At 38.5% G+C, this 14330-nt stretch overlaps 1 protein-coding gene across 9 annotated transcripts in view; it reads right to left on the bottom strand.

Annotated features, from left to right (window-relative positions):
- BBX (BBX high mobility group box domain containing) overlaps positions 1-14330 on the bottom strand; it is a 280483-nt gene that overhangs the window by 81395 nt on the left and 184758 nt on the right. The gene's annotated exons all lie outside the window — the stretch shown is intronic.

The raw sequence follows: 14330 nt of genomic DNA, 5'->3' as shown, positions 1-14330 counted from the left end.
AAATCAGACACTGAGATACTGGGGAGAGAGAGAGTATGGAGTAAAGAAGTCTCTACCTTCACATTGCTTACAATCCACCCTGAACAACACTAAGCATATTATTTCTTTAAGCCCTCCTCTTGACTCAGACATGAAACATGGTTCTGCAACAGCTATATAAAAATGGATGCAACCTATGAATGGGATAACAGAGGGCAAGACAAAGACCTGGAATATGTACACTGTTGTGGAAAATGATAATTGAGGCCAGCACCATGGCTTAACAGGCTAATCCTCCGCCTTGCGGCGCCGGCACACCGGGTTCTAGTCCCGGTCAGGGCGCCGGATTCTATCCCGGTTGCCCCTCTTCCAGGCCAGCTCTCTGCTATGGCCAGGGAAGGCAGTGGAGGATGGCCCAAGTCCTTGGGCCCTGCACCCGCATGGGAGACCAGGAGAAGCACCTGGCTCCTGGCTTCGGATCAGCACGATGCGCCGGCCGCAGTGGCCATTGGAGGGTGAACCAACGGAAAAAGGAAGACCTTTCTGTCTCTCTCTTTCACTATCCACTCTGCCTGTCAAAAAAAAAAAAAAAAAGATAATTGAGTGTTTACTCTGAGGGCCAAAACTCTGTAGCTGTAATTCAATATTAATCATTAGATTCTCAAACTCAAGGTAAACATTCAATATCATGATGATATGTTTTAGTTCAATGAAGCATACAATAGGCATAAGGGTTAATAATGTGAGAAAGAGAGAGAGGGAACAGTAGCATATAGTCCTGGTTTTTAAGGACTTAAAAGCTTACATGGAGACATCAAAGCACACAGGTGAATACAAGCAGTGCACGAGCACTAAGTAAGAGGTGAGGCAGAAAACAGCCCCAGGATGTGAGGGAGGGGGTCTGTGGGTCCTGGGGACTGGGCGTTTGACACAGGCCTAGTCACCTGTACTGATGAGATTGCTAGGAAAGGGATTATAGAGAAGGCTGAGTAAGGGAAAATGAGCATAGATTTTGTGTATAGGCTGACAGACACAGCTGTGTGCAACTATTAGCATGAAGGCCAACTACCTGGGCAAAATCCACCATCATGAGATTGAAAAGGCCAGAGAGGCAGGTCCCACCATATCCAGATTTCCAGGGTTAGGCTGTCCATGTTAGAGATGGAGGAGGAAGTCAATCACAGGCTATTGGTTGTAAGACTTCAATGAAAGATGACTAGAAAACTACTAAATTCATATTAAATACTGATTTTTAAAAATTCTGCTGAAATGAAAATTCACTTCATGGCCTCCAATTTCTTTCTTATTCTTTTTTTTTTAAAGATTTATCTTATTTATTTGAAAATCAGAGTTACACAAATAGAGGAGAGGTGGGGGGTGGGAGGGTGTCTTTCATCCACTGGTTCACTCCCCATTTGGCTGCAACAGCCGAAGCTGCATCGATAGAAGCCAGGAGCCAGGAGCTTCTTCCAGGTGCAGGGGCCCAAGGACCTGGGCTATCTTCTGCTTTCCCAGGCCACAGCAGAGAGCTGGATCAGAAGTGGAGCTGCTGGGACTCGAACCAGCACCCATATGAGATTCCAGCACTGCAGGCAGCGGCTTTACCTGCTATGCCACAGCACCAGCCCCATGGCCTCCAATTTCTTACTGCAAATTTCCAGTCAAGTGGATAATCAGACACACTTCCTGACTCATACAAGGTGCTCAATAAATGCTGGCTCTCTTGTGCCCCAGTCATCCCCATGTTTCATCAGCAGTGGTGACAACATATCAGTTCAGTGTCTGATAGTATTGTTATTTGGTATTGGCATTAAATACATATCCATTCACACTATTTTGCCACCTCCATATATGGTAATTGTATTATGTAACAAAAGACATATATTATGTACTCTTTTAAAAATGGGGGTCTTGGGGCTGGTGCTGTGGCATAGTAGGCTAAGCCTCTTCCTATAGCGTCAGCATCCTATATGGGCACCAATTTGTGTCCTGGCTGCTGCTCTTTTGATCCAGCTCTCTGCTTATGTCTTAGGAAAGCAGTAGAATATGGCCCGAGTGCTTGGGTCCCTACACCCATGTGAGAGACCCAGAAGAAGCTCCTGGCTTCAGATTAGCCCAGCTCTGGCCATTGCAGCCATCTGGGGAGTGAACCAGCTGATGCAAGACCTTCCTCTCTGTTTTTCCCTCACTCTGTTTGTAATGCTACCTTTCAAATAAATAAATAAATAAATAAAACTTAAAAAAAGGGAGTCTCAACATTAAATACTTCGTAGATCATTTACAAAAATGGAAATCTGATCTGAAAAGCAACTTAATGTTCATGAAAGATATATTTACCAACTGATCTCCAATTGTTTATTATTAATGGGGATGGGGTAGTATTTAAAAGCCCACCTGCATTTCTAGCTATTATTACAGTCTAGGTTTCTCAGCAGACTGAAAGAGACACGGCAATCCAAATGTGATCCAGTAACAGGGGGCTCGGAAAATGTGTGCATAAAGAAAGACAAACGACTGGGGAAATATTACCACAAAATAAAATCTACCATAATCATGAAAAGAGATGCTACAGGAAACTATCTGATTTTTAACAGTGATTCAACACTCATTTTATAAGAATATATTCCACTGGGTGCTCTTTAACACACATTTTATTTTATAAGCATATACTCAAAGGAAGCTAAATATTTAACACATTTCATTTTATAAGCGTATACTCTACAGGGAGCTAAATCTTTAACACATTTCATTTTATAAGCATATTCTCTACAGTGAACTAAATATTTAGCACATATTTTATTTTATAAGCATATACTCTGCAGGGGGCTAAATGAACCCTTAATATATTCTGAGCCAGCTGTCTCATTTCCCATAAGCAGCAGCAATAACATTCTACAAGGGCAGAAGAGGACAGGGAGAGACTTGAGAAGTAGCACTAATCTGTACTTCCTTAGTTTGAAGACCTTCCCTTCACAAAAATTTTAAAGTTATCATGAAGATAACATGACTTGAAGAACTATGTGATCTGAGTTATTCTTGCTGTCTGTTTCTAATAGGGAGGAAAATTATTTAGAATGTTTCATGTGACAAAACATTGAACTAAATTTATGGTTTTGACTGAATAAGTTATATATAAATCTGCACAATGTTTATGATAAAACAACTCCACCAGAAACAACTCACTTGAAAATGTGGCTTGACTATGTGACCATGGTTGAATATGTGTCTGGTTGTTTTATTGTGGAAAGTCATCAAGAAAAAAACTGAAAGCAAGGCAGTTGTCTACAGATATGGCTACTTAAATGGGCTATGAGAGTGATGATTTTTAACCTGACAACAGTTTTTTACATATAATTTTTAAAAATATGATTTTAGTGCTTATTTTGGGTAATTATGCAAAAAAGTCAGTTTATTAATTAAAAGGTAAAAAATTTAAGAATTTCTTTAAAAGTACAATTTTCTTCATTTTTAAAAAATAGACAAGGATCTAGATGAGAAAACTAGTAAACAACTACTTTCTGGAGATGTATAAAAGACAAAGATTCATGTAAACTAATTTGAATTATAAAATCCTTACATTTTCTTAAAATTATGTTCACATAGGTTTAATAATTTCCTTAAACACTTTGAACTTTCTCCTTCCAAAATTGTTTACAGAATGAATTTTCAAATTTTTCCAATGGTGCAAAGCTAACTTTTTCCCATGTCTTTTTGAATGATCATTAATACTTTTTTTAACAGTGTCATACTTCAGTTTATTTTATAATCATAAGCTTAACCCTCCACTAAGTAAAGAATTCAACAAATAGTAAGAAGAAGAAAAAAAAAAAAAACCACTGATCCTCAACAGTGGAGACAACAGCTGTAAACATTAATCAATTCTCAAAATGTCAATTTCACTCATATACATTACTTTTTTTGTACTCTTTTAGTTACCACAGATCAGGGAAAACATGCTATTTGTCTTTTAGAGACCAGCTTATTTCATTAAGTGTAATGGTTTCCAGTTGCATCCATCTTGTTGCAAAAGACCGGATTTCATTCTTTTCATGACTTAGTAGTATAAATGTTATTATGTGTGTATATACGTATATATGTATACATATATCTGTTGATAGGCATCAGGATTAATATATCTTAGCTATTGTGTAATGAACTGCAATAAACATGGGGGTACAGAAAACTCTTTCATATGCTGATTTCATTTGGTTTGGGTAAATTCCCAAGAGGAATGAGATGGCTGGGTCATATGATAGATCTATTTTCAGATTTCAGATCTATTCTTTTCAAATTTCAGAATCTCCATACTGTCATCCAGAATGGCTGTAACTAGTTTACATACTCACCAACAGTGGATTAGGGTGCCTTTTCTCCCATATCCTCTCCAGCATTTATTGCCTTTTTTTTTTTTTTTTTTAATTTCTGTATGACAGCCATTCTAACTAGGGTGAGGTAAAACCTCACTGTGGTTCTGATTTTCATTTCCTGTATGGCTAGTGACCCAGAGCATTTTTCTCATGTGTCGGTTGACCAACTGAATTTCATCCTTTGGAAAATGCCTTTTCAAGTCCTTTCTCCATTTCTTTTTTTTTTTTTTTAATATTTTATTTATTTATTTGACAGGTAGAGTTACAGACAGAGAGAGAGAGACAGAAAGAAAGGTCTTCCTTCCATTGGTTCACCCCCCTAATGGCTGCAATGGCCGGAGCTGCGCCAATCTGAAGCCAGGAGCCAGGTGCTTCTTCCGGGTCTTCCATGTTGGGCCATCCTCTCCTGCTTTCTCAGGACACAGCAGAGAGCTGGACTGGAAGAGGAGCAACCGGGACTAGAACCACTGCCCATATGGGATGCCAGCACCGCAGGCAGAGGATTAACCTAGTGTTCCATGGTGCCGGCCCTCCATTTCGTTTTTTAATAATTATTTTTTAAAATTATTTATTTGAAAGTTAGAATTAGAGAGGGAGAAAGTAAGAGAGAGAGAGAGAGAGAGAGGTCTTCCATCAGATGGTTGACTCCCCAAGTGGCTACAACAGCAAGAGCAAGGCTGATCTGAAGCCAGGAGCCAGGAGTTTTATCCATGTCTCCCATGAGAGCAGGGGTCCAAGCATTTGGGCTTGCCCAGGCACACTAGCAGGGAGCTGGATCAAAAGTGGAGCAGCCATGACTCAAACTGGAGCTCATATGGCATGCTGGAGCTGCAAGCAGCAGCTTTATCTACTATGCCGCAGCACTGGCACCTTGCCCATTTCCTAACTGGATTATTTGTTTTGCTGTTGTTGAGTTTCTGGAGTTCTTTATAGATTCTGGATATTAGTCCCTTATCAGCTGCATAGTTTGCAAATATTTTTTCTCATTCTGTCAGCTGCCTGTTCCTTTTGTTCCCTTTGCAGTTCAGAAGCTTCTTAGCTTGATAATAATCCCCTTTGTCTATTTTTGCTTTGATTGCCTGTGTTTCTGGAGTCTTTCCCAAGAATTCTTTGACTATGCCAATGTCTTGCAGAGTTTCCCCAATGTTCTCCTCTAGTAATTTGATGGTATCAGGTCATCGATTTAGATCCTTGATCCACTTTGAGTTGCTTTTTGTATAAGGTGTAAGGTCTTGTTTGTACTTCTGCATGCAGAGAAGCAATTTTCCCAGCACCATTTGTTGAAGATTATCCTTTCTCCAGCGATTGGTTTTACTTCCTTTGTCAAGATTAGGTGGTTGTACATTTGTATCGATTTCTGGGCTTTCTATCCTGTTCCATTGGTCTAAATGTGTATTTTTGTACCAGTACCAGGCTGTTATAACTGCCCAGTAGAATCTCTTAGAATCTGGTATTGTGATGCCTTAGGCTTTGTTTTTGTTGTTTAAGATTGCTTTAGATATTCAGGGACTCTTGTGTTTCCATATGATTTTTTTTTTTTTTTTTTTTTGACAGGCAGAGTGGACAGTGAGAGAGAGAGACAGAGAGAAAGGTCTTCCTTTGCCGTTGGTTCACCCTCTAATGGCCGCCGCGGTAGCGCGCTGCGGCCGGCGCACCGCGCTGTTCCGATGACAGGAGCCAGGTGCTTAGCCTGGTCTCCCATGGGGTGCAGAGCCCAAACACTTGGGCCATCCTCCACTGCACTCCCTGGCCACAGCAGAGAGCTGGCCTGGAAGAGGGGCAACTGGGACAGGATCGGTGCCCCGACCGGGACTAGAACCCGGTGTGCCGGCGCCGCAAGGCGGAGGATTAGCCTGTTGAGCCACGGCGCCGGCCTCCATATGAATTTTATGGTTGTTTTTTCTACATCTGAGAATAATGTCGGCATTTTGATTGGGATTTCATTGAATCTATAAATTGTTTGGTAGTATGGACATTTTGATGATATTTTTACAATCCACAAACATGGAAGGTTCTTGCATTTTTTGTGTCTTATTTACTTCTTCAATGTTTTGTAATTTTCACTGCAGAGATCTTTTACCTCCTTGGTCAAATTTATTCCAAGGTATTTAAATTTCTATGTAGCTATTGTGAATGGGACTGATCTTACAAATTCTTTCTCAGCCATGGCATTTTGAGAGTAAACAAAGACTATTGATTTCTTTGTGCTGATTTTATACCTTGCAACTTTACCAAACTCTCTGAAGAGTTCCAATGGCCTCTTAGTGGAGTACTTTGGTTTCCCAATATATAAAATCATGTCATCTGCAAACAGAGATAATTTGACCTCTTCCTTGCCAATTTGTATCCCATTTATGTTTTTTTCTTGCCTAATGGCTCTGGCTAAAACTTCCAGAACTATATTGAATATCGATGGTGGAAGTGGACATCCTTGTCTGGTTCCCGTTTGTAGTGGATTTAAACGCCTCTACTTTTCCCCATTCAATATGATGCTGGCTGTGGATCTGTCATACTGTTTAAGGAATGTTCCTTCTATACCCATTTGCTTTTTGTCATGAAAGGATGTTGCATTTTATAAAATGATTTCTTTGCATCTATTGAGATGATCATATGGTTTCACTCTTCAGTTTGTTAATGTGATCTATCGCGTTTATTGATTTACATATGCTGAACCATCCCTGCACACTAGGGATAAGTCCTACTTGGTCCATGTGAATGATCTTTCCAGTGTGTTGTTGGATTGGATTAACTAGTATTTTGTAGAGGATTTTTGCATCTATGTTCATCAGGGATTTGGGGCTATAGTTTTCTTTCTTGTATCTTTTTTTGGTTTTGGAAATAAGGTGATGCTTACCTCAGAGAAGTAGTCTGGGAGGATTCCCTCCCTTTCAATTGCTTTGAACAGCTTGAGAAGAATTGGAATTAGCTCTTTTTAAATGTCTGGTAGATTTCAGCTGTGAAGCCATTTGGTCCTGAGCTTGTCTTTGTTGGGAAGGTCTTTATTACTGTTTCAATCTCCATCTTGGCTATTAGCCTATTTTGGTTTTCTATGTCTTCATGTAGATTGTTGCTCACAAATCTATCCATTTCTTCTAGATTTTCCAATTTGTTGCCATATAGCTGTTTGTAGTAATTTGTGATGATTCTTTTACTCATTGTTACATTTATGATTCTTGGTATCCATTGTAACAATTTCTTTTTTATCTCTGATTTTATAAATTTGGGTCTTCTCCCCCCAACCTTTTTTTTTTTTTTTTTTTTGGTTAGTTGGGCCAGTGGTGTATCAACTTTGTTTTATTTTTTCAAACAAAAAAAAAAAAAAACAAGCTCTTCATTTCATTGATCTTTTGTATCTTTTCTTGGCCTCATTTTTTTTTTTAATTTCTTCTCTCATTTAAAATTTTCCTCCTACTAATTTTGGGTTTGGTTTGTTCATATTTTTCTAAGTCTTTGAGATGCATTGCTAGAGGAATGATCATTAATTCTAAAGTAATCAGAATTTACTACAGTTAACAACTTACACAATATTTGAGTATTGGAGTATTGAGCCCCTCAGTTAATATAAAAATTAACATCTGAAACCAGATACTAAAATTAATTTTGACTCAGTCAAAATCTTCGATTTAGTACTCACTAGCTATAGAATCTTTATCAAGTCATTGTAAATTAATTTGGTTTGAAAATTTAAATACTGATGTTTATTTAACAAGTAGCAAATGGACTAATATTTCTAAATCAAGTATTTAGTTCACTTAATTGTACAATTACCATGGTATCTGGGAATTTTGGCACATTGTATATTTAGTTTTGCTGATTTGTGTGTTTCAAAGACTGATTTCTCATTTTATTTATTTATTTATTTATTTTTTTAATTTTTTGACAGGCAGAGTGGACAATGAGAGAGAGAGAGAGACAGAGAGAAAAGTCTTCCTTTTTCCGTCGGTTCACCCCCCAATGGCCGCTGCGGCCTGCGCACTGTGGCCGGCGCACCGCACTGATCTGTAGCCAGGAGCCAGGTGTTTCTCCTGGTCTCCCATGCGAGTGCAGGGCCCAAGCACTTGGGCCATCCTCCACTGCCTTCCTGGGCAATAGCAGAGAGCTGGAATGGAAGAGGAGCAACTGGGACTGAATCCAGCGCCCCGACCAGGACTAGAACCCGGGGTGCCGGCGCCACAGGCGGAGGATTAGCCTAGTGAGCCGCGGCACAGGCTTGATTTCTCATTTTAATAACCCTTTAGCATATTAACTATTCATAATAAAAATAGAAAATAATTGTGATATAGAGCAGTACTAAATAGAAACCAAGTTGTTTATCTGGAATAACTCTGAAACCTAACATTTGTAGAGCTTAAAACTTTAGATAGTGGTTGCCTATGCATCTCCTTACTTGCATCTTCTATTGCCCTTTTGAAGGCAGGGGTCTTTATTGCCATTTTACAGATGTGGAAATCTAAAAATGCCTGGGAAAGAAGATCAGGTTTGAGACCTGACTCTACTACCACACCACCTTCGACTTCTGAGATGAGTCACCTAGCTTTTCTGAGCCTCAGTGTTCTCATTTTTCACTTTTAGAAAATAAAATGTAATTCATGAAATTATTCTGAAGATAATTAAAGGTTTGTAAAATAATTCTGTCTAGAATAAAGCAATATTTAAAACTTTATCATCTTTTAAAAATAAAACATCTGAATTTTTAAAAACACACTAAGAAAGTCCTGATATCTGGGACATAAGAATGGCAAAGGCTTCAGAAAAAAGAAATATTGTTAAACAAGGAATCTAAATGTCTGGTTTTGCTACCCACATCCCCCCAACGTGGTAGACTCCTAAATGAATCACACTTAGGAAGCCACACAGAGAGTATAAGTCATTACATCTGAGACAGACAAAAGAGGTAATAGAGGAGAATTTGGGTGGACCCAAATTCAAATATATCTCAGCTATTCACAAAAGTCTCATTGAATTACAGACTATCAAAATATCCCTGTTTAGAAATAATGAGTTAAAGTCTTCAAACAAATTCAAATGATATGAATATTTTAAATAAGCAAGTAGGTCAAGTTTTAAATAAATTTCCAGGATTAAATATGTAAAATTAAAAAATTGATTTTTAAAAGGAACAATAAAATTTCATCCATCTGGAAATCATTTATGTGCAGCAACTGTTTCTCAAGGCTGCAGGATAAATGAGGTGCCACTTTAACAGTATGCAAAGTACTACAGCTTGCTCATAAGAACACCAATTCTATCTAGTAAGCAGTCGACTTGTAACAGTTAAAAATTCTCCACATTATAAGACCTGAGAAATGGAGAATATATTATTTTTGGAGAAGAGTTCATTTCTGATGAAACCAAAACAAAGGAATGAATGGTCCTTACAAAAATTATCCCAGTTGCAAATAAATAGTCAAAAATAGATTAATTTTGTCATGAAGAAATATGGAGGTAGAAGTAATCAATAAATACTCCATGGGCTGGTGGCAACAATAATCTTTGCTACTGACAGTTACAGATAGCGACATTTACTGAATAAGTGTCCAGTACAGTTTACTTTTAGGTTGTGTTTTCCTGCATTTAATTCTATGGCTTTAATTTGCATGCAACCAAAGCTTCAACGTTTTAGCGAAGCCTCTCATGATTTTTGCCTTATTTATCTTTATATCATTTCCTGTTACTCTCCCATACATAACCTAGGCTCTAGGTAAAACAAACATTTTGGTTCCTGAAATTGATCTCATTTTCCCACAGCTGCTTTTATCCTTATCTTTCTGAATCCTACACCACCTCCTTTATAAAGCTTTTCTTGATCTAACCCCATGTAGCCACCCACCCTCACTCTCAGCACAGGCAGATTCTTCCTGCAGGACTCACTTTTTACCACTACCATTCTTGCCATATTTATACAAATCCTCTTATCCCTCAGGCATTTAAATTAGGTAAGATAAAATTGTATTTTAAGGGTACTAGAGAGCCAGCATCATGGTGTAGTGGGTTAAGCCTCCGCTTGCAATGCCAGCATCCCATATAGGTGCTGGCTCATGTCCAGGCTGCTCCACTTCCCATCCAGCTCCCTGTTAATGCATTTGGGAAAGCAGTGGAAGATTTGGGGCCAGCGCTGTGGCTCAGTGGGTTAAAGTCCTGGCCTGAAGCACCAGCATCCCATATGGGTGTCGGGTCTAGTCCCAGCTGCTCCACTTCTGATCTAGCTCTCTGCTATGGCCTGGGAAAGCAGTAGAAGATGGCCCAAGTCCTTGGGCCCCTGCACCCATGTGGGACCTGGAAGAATCTCCTGGCTCCTGGCTTCGGATTGGTGCAGCTCCGGCCGCTGTGGCCATCTGGGGAGATGGAAGACCTCTCTCTCTGTCTCTACTTCTCTCTGTAACTCTGTCTTTCAAATAAATAAAATAAATCTTAAAAAAAAAAAAAAAACTTAAAAAAAAAAAAAAAACAGGTGTTTGGGCTCCTGCACCCACGTGGGAGACCTGGAAGAAGCTCCTGGTTCCTGACCTCGGCCTGGCACAGTGCTGGCAGTTGTGCTCACCTGGGGAGCAAACCAGCAGATGGAGATCTCTCTGTCTCTTCCTCTGTGTATCTCTGACTTTCAAAGAAATAAATAAAAATAATAATAATAATAAAGCACTAGGGTCAAACAACAAAGAGTATCCCAGCACTATGGTTCACTAGAGATATGACTGGTCAAGATGTCAACTTCTGAGGCTTACATTTCTGCTGTTAAGAACAGAAGTAATCAAAAGTTATGTGTTTGTGCTTACTTAAAATACTGATGACAGAATCAACCCATCAATCAAAACATATGTGTTCTCCCTATGCCTCTGATCCTAAAATAAAAAAGAGGGAATATCGTAAGAGTCATTCAAATCGTTTTCATTATTCAGATCTTCCCTTCCTCTCTGCACTATCTCTGTTCTAGTTGAAGGTCAGGTTGTGTGATCTTCTACATTTCTTGTCCATTTATTATGATCACTAGTGTTTAAGTGACAAGTTGAAGGCTTCAGTGCTATTCTGGGCAAAAATGTAAAGATTTGTATTACTTTGTTTATTTTTATAAAAGAGAATTATTTAGTTATTTATTTGAAAAGTAGAGTGACAGAGAAAGAGAAAAAGGAGAGGGATGGGGGAGAGAGAGAGAGAGATCTTCCCTCTGGAAGTTCACTTCCCAGATGGATGCAATAGCTAGGTCTGAGCAAGGCTGAAGTTTCCCACATGGGTGGCAGGGGCCCAAGCACTTGAGCTGTCTTCTGCTGCTTTCCCAGGCACATTAGTAGGAAGTAGGATCAGAAGTGGAGCTGCCAAGACACAAACCAGCACTCGGATATGGGACGCCAGTGTCCCAAGCAGCAGCTTAACCTGTTGCACAGACATGCCGGCTCTGTATTCCATTATTTCTAAGAGTACATATATATAAACATGTCGCAAGGTAAGGTAAAACTGCCTCTGCATTTCTTAACAGACAATCTCACATCACACTGTCATGCACGTTGCTAAATTTAAGGAAGCAACCCAGGTTATAGCTTCAGAATGGTATTTTTTTTAATTACTTAAAACCAATTATTGCTCTAATGAGATTCACCAGAGAACACGAAATTCTCATTTAACACTATTTTTTTCCCAACAATGCAAATTAGCACCAAACAATAGTTCAAGAAACTGAAAACAAATCCCAGAACGGATGCTTTGTCTTACCAGATGCACTAAAATAAGCACAGGGAGTAAGGGAAGAGTCAGAGAAGATTTTCATGAGCTATCAGGTGAAAAAACACAATCTACTCCAAGTCATATTCTTTGTTGTATGCATCTTTTAAAACCAAAAGGAGAAAGGAAAAATTATTTCTCACTCAACTGAAATGGGAAGATACGGGTGAATATCATTTAATATTCATATTCACACACACATTCTGCTGAAAGAACATGTCTTATGCATAATAGAGAACATGTAAAACACAAGGTTTAAAACTAAAATGCTCTATGAGAGGGTTTCAAAAATTCATTAAAATGGTTAAAAGATAAGTTTATTTTGGTACAAAAAGTTTTTAAATCCATCTATGTAAGGGATCTTCAAAAAGTCTATGGAAAATGTGTATTATGAAAAAACTATTTTTGCATTTCAAAAAATTTACATCAAAATAAACTTCTTTTAAAAATATTTTTACAGAAACTTTTTGAAGCAATCCTATACATCTAAAATAAAAATTTAAAAATGATTGTGTGTGGTGGAATAGAAGCCGCTTTTATTACTGACTTCGCATTAACAGCATCTACCACAATATCTGGTACATTGAAGCCAATTAGTAAGCATTTATTTTTCTTTTATTTCTGAGCCAGAAAGAGAGACAGAGTGAGAGAGGGAGAGTGCTGCCACCTTTTGGTTTACTCCCCAAATGCCCATGATGACCCTTGCTAGGACAAGGCCCAGCACAGAAGCCAGAAACTCAATCCAGGTCTTCTGGCAGGAACCTATTACTTGAGCATCACTACTGGCCCCCAAGGTCTGTATTAGCAGAAAGTTACAGTCAGGAGCCAGAGGGAGTTAATATATTTAGGCATTCTAATATGGAATGTAAACATCTTAACTGGTGTCTTATTTTTTTTTAAATATTTATTTGAAAAGCAAAGTTACACAGAGAGAGGGACACACACACACACACACACATAATCTCCTATCTACTGGTTCACTCAACAAATGACTGCAATAGCCAGGTCTGGGCCAGGCTGAGGCAAGGAGCCAGCAACTTGATCCTGGTCTCCCACATGAACAGCAGGAACCAAAATACTTGGGCCATCATCTGCTGCTTTCCCAAATGCATCAGCAGGAAGTTGAATTGGAAGCACTGCGGCTGTGCCTCAAACTAGCACTCTGATATGGGATGTTGGAGTCCAAAGCAGTGGCTTAGCAAGCTACGCCACAATGCGAGAACTTTATGATGTCTTAACTACTAGGCCAAATGTCTACTCCCTAAGTTCTTGTTGAATGAACTGACATTCCAATTAAGGCCAGGATATGAACACAAACAGCATCAGCACAATTACATGCACTTTAATGTAATTTTAAAACCATTCAGTAAACCTACTGAAACAAGTCAATTCACTTACAACTACAGCCCAATTGTATAATCATTGCGAAAGAAGCTAAATATTCTACTCTGCGCATCGTAAATGAGGTAACATCTCATAAGAATAACCATAAACAAGGTAAGTGGCAATGTGGAACATCCAGTTATGTCTCCACTTTGAGTAGATTCCAGGGGGCTACCTTAGCAGATTTCATTATAGCACCACAATGGCAAATATTGTGAACCTAATTAAGTAATTAGAAAGGGATTTCCTGTACAAAAATAATACTTCCTCCTCTTAAAAGTGGCCACCTATTGAGTTTGCAAATTAGCAGTCTTTAGTAAAAGGAAAACAATATATGGGAGACAGGCTGCATACTACCCAAAAAGAGCAACCTAAAAACAAACTCAAGTGTTTAATTACAGGAAGCTTATGCAGTTCCCTATGAGGTTTCAGATAATTGTTTGTTTTATTATATGACTATGAGAGGATGTAGGACTATTTAATTGGAAAGTTTTATTGCTAATTACCGCTATGCTAGTGGAAATCCACTGAAAACATTTAAAATCATATAGGTAATTGTAATTGATTTTAAATTTTCCAGATGCCCTACATAGTTCAGTTAATTCCTGAAGCCTTGGGTAACCATTAATTACACAGCAACTATGCTAATCATTTACTCAAATTTCCCTGAACATTTTCTAAGAAATTTTTATGTTCATAGTAGCTTATTAAACAACAGAGTAAAACCATGGCAATCAATAGTATTATTTTCCCACACACAGAGGTGTCTAATAAAATGTCTTGAAACCCTGTATTTTGTCCGCCTTCTTTTTTTTTTTTTTTTTTTTTGCTAAACTTAACCTAATGATTGGGAGGCAACATTTTTTAATGAATGGAGATTTTTTTTCA

Source organism: Lepus europaeus, chromosome 2 (assembly GCF_033115175.1).
Source record: "Lepus europaeus isolate LE1 chromosome 2, mLepTim1.pri, whole genome shotgun sequence".
Taxonomy (NCBI): Eukaryota; Metazoa; Chordata; class Mammalia; order Lagomorpha; family Leporidae; genus Lepus; species Lepus europaeus.
Note: the sequence above shows the minus strand (reverse complement) of the source record. Positions and strands in the feature narration are given on the sequence as shown.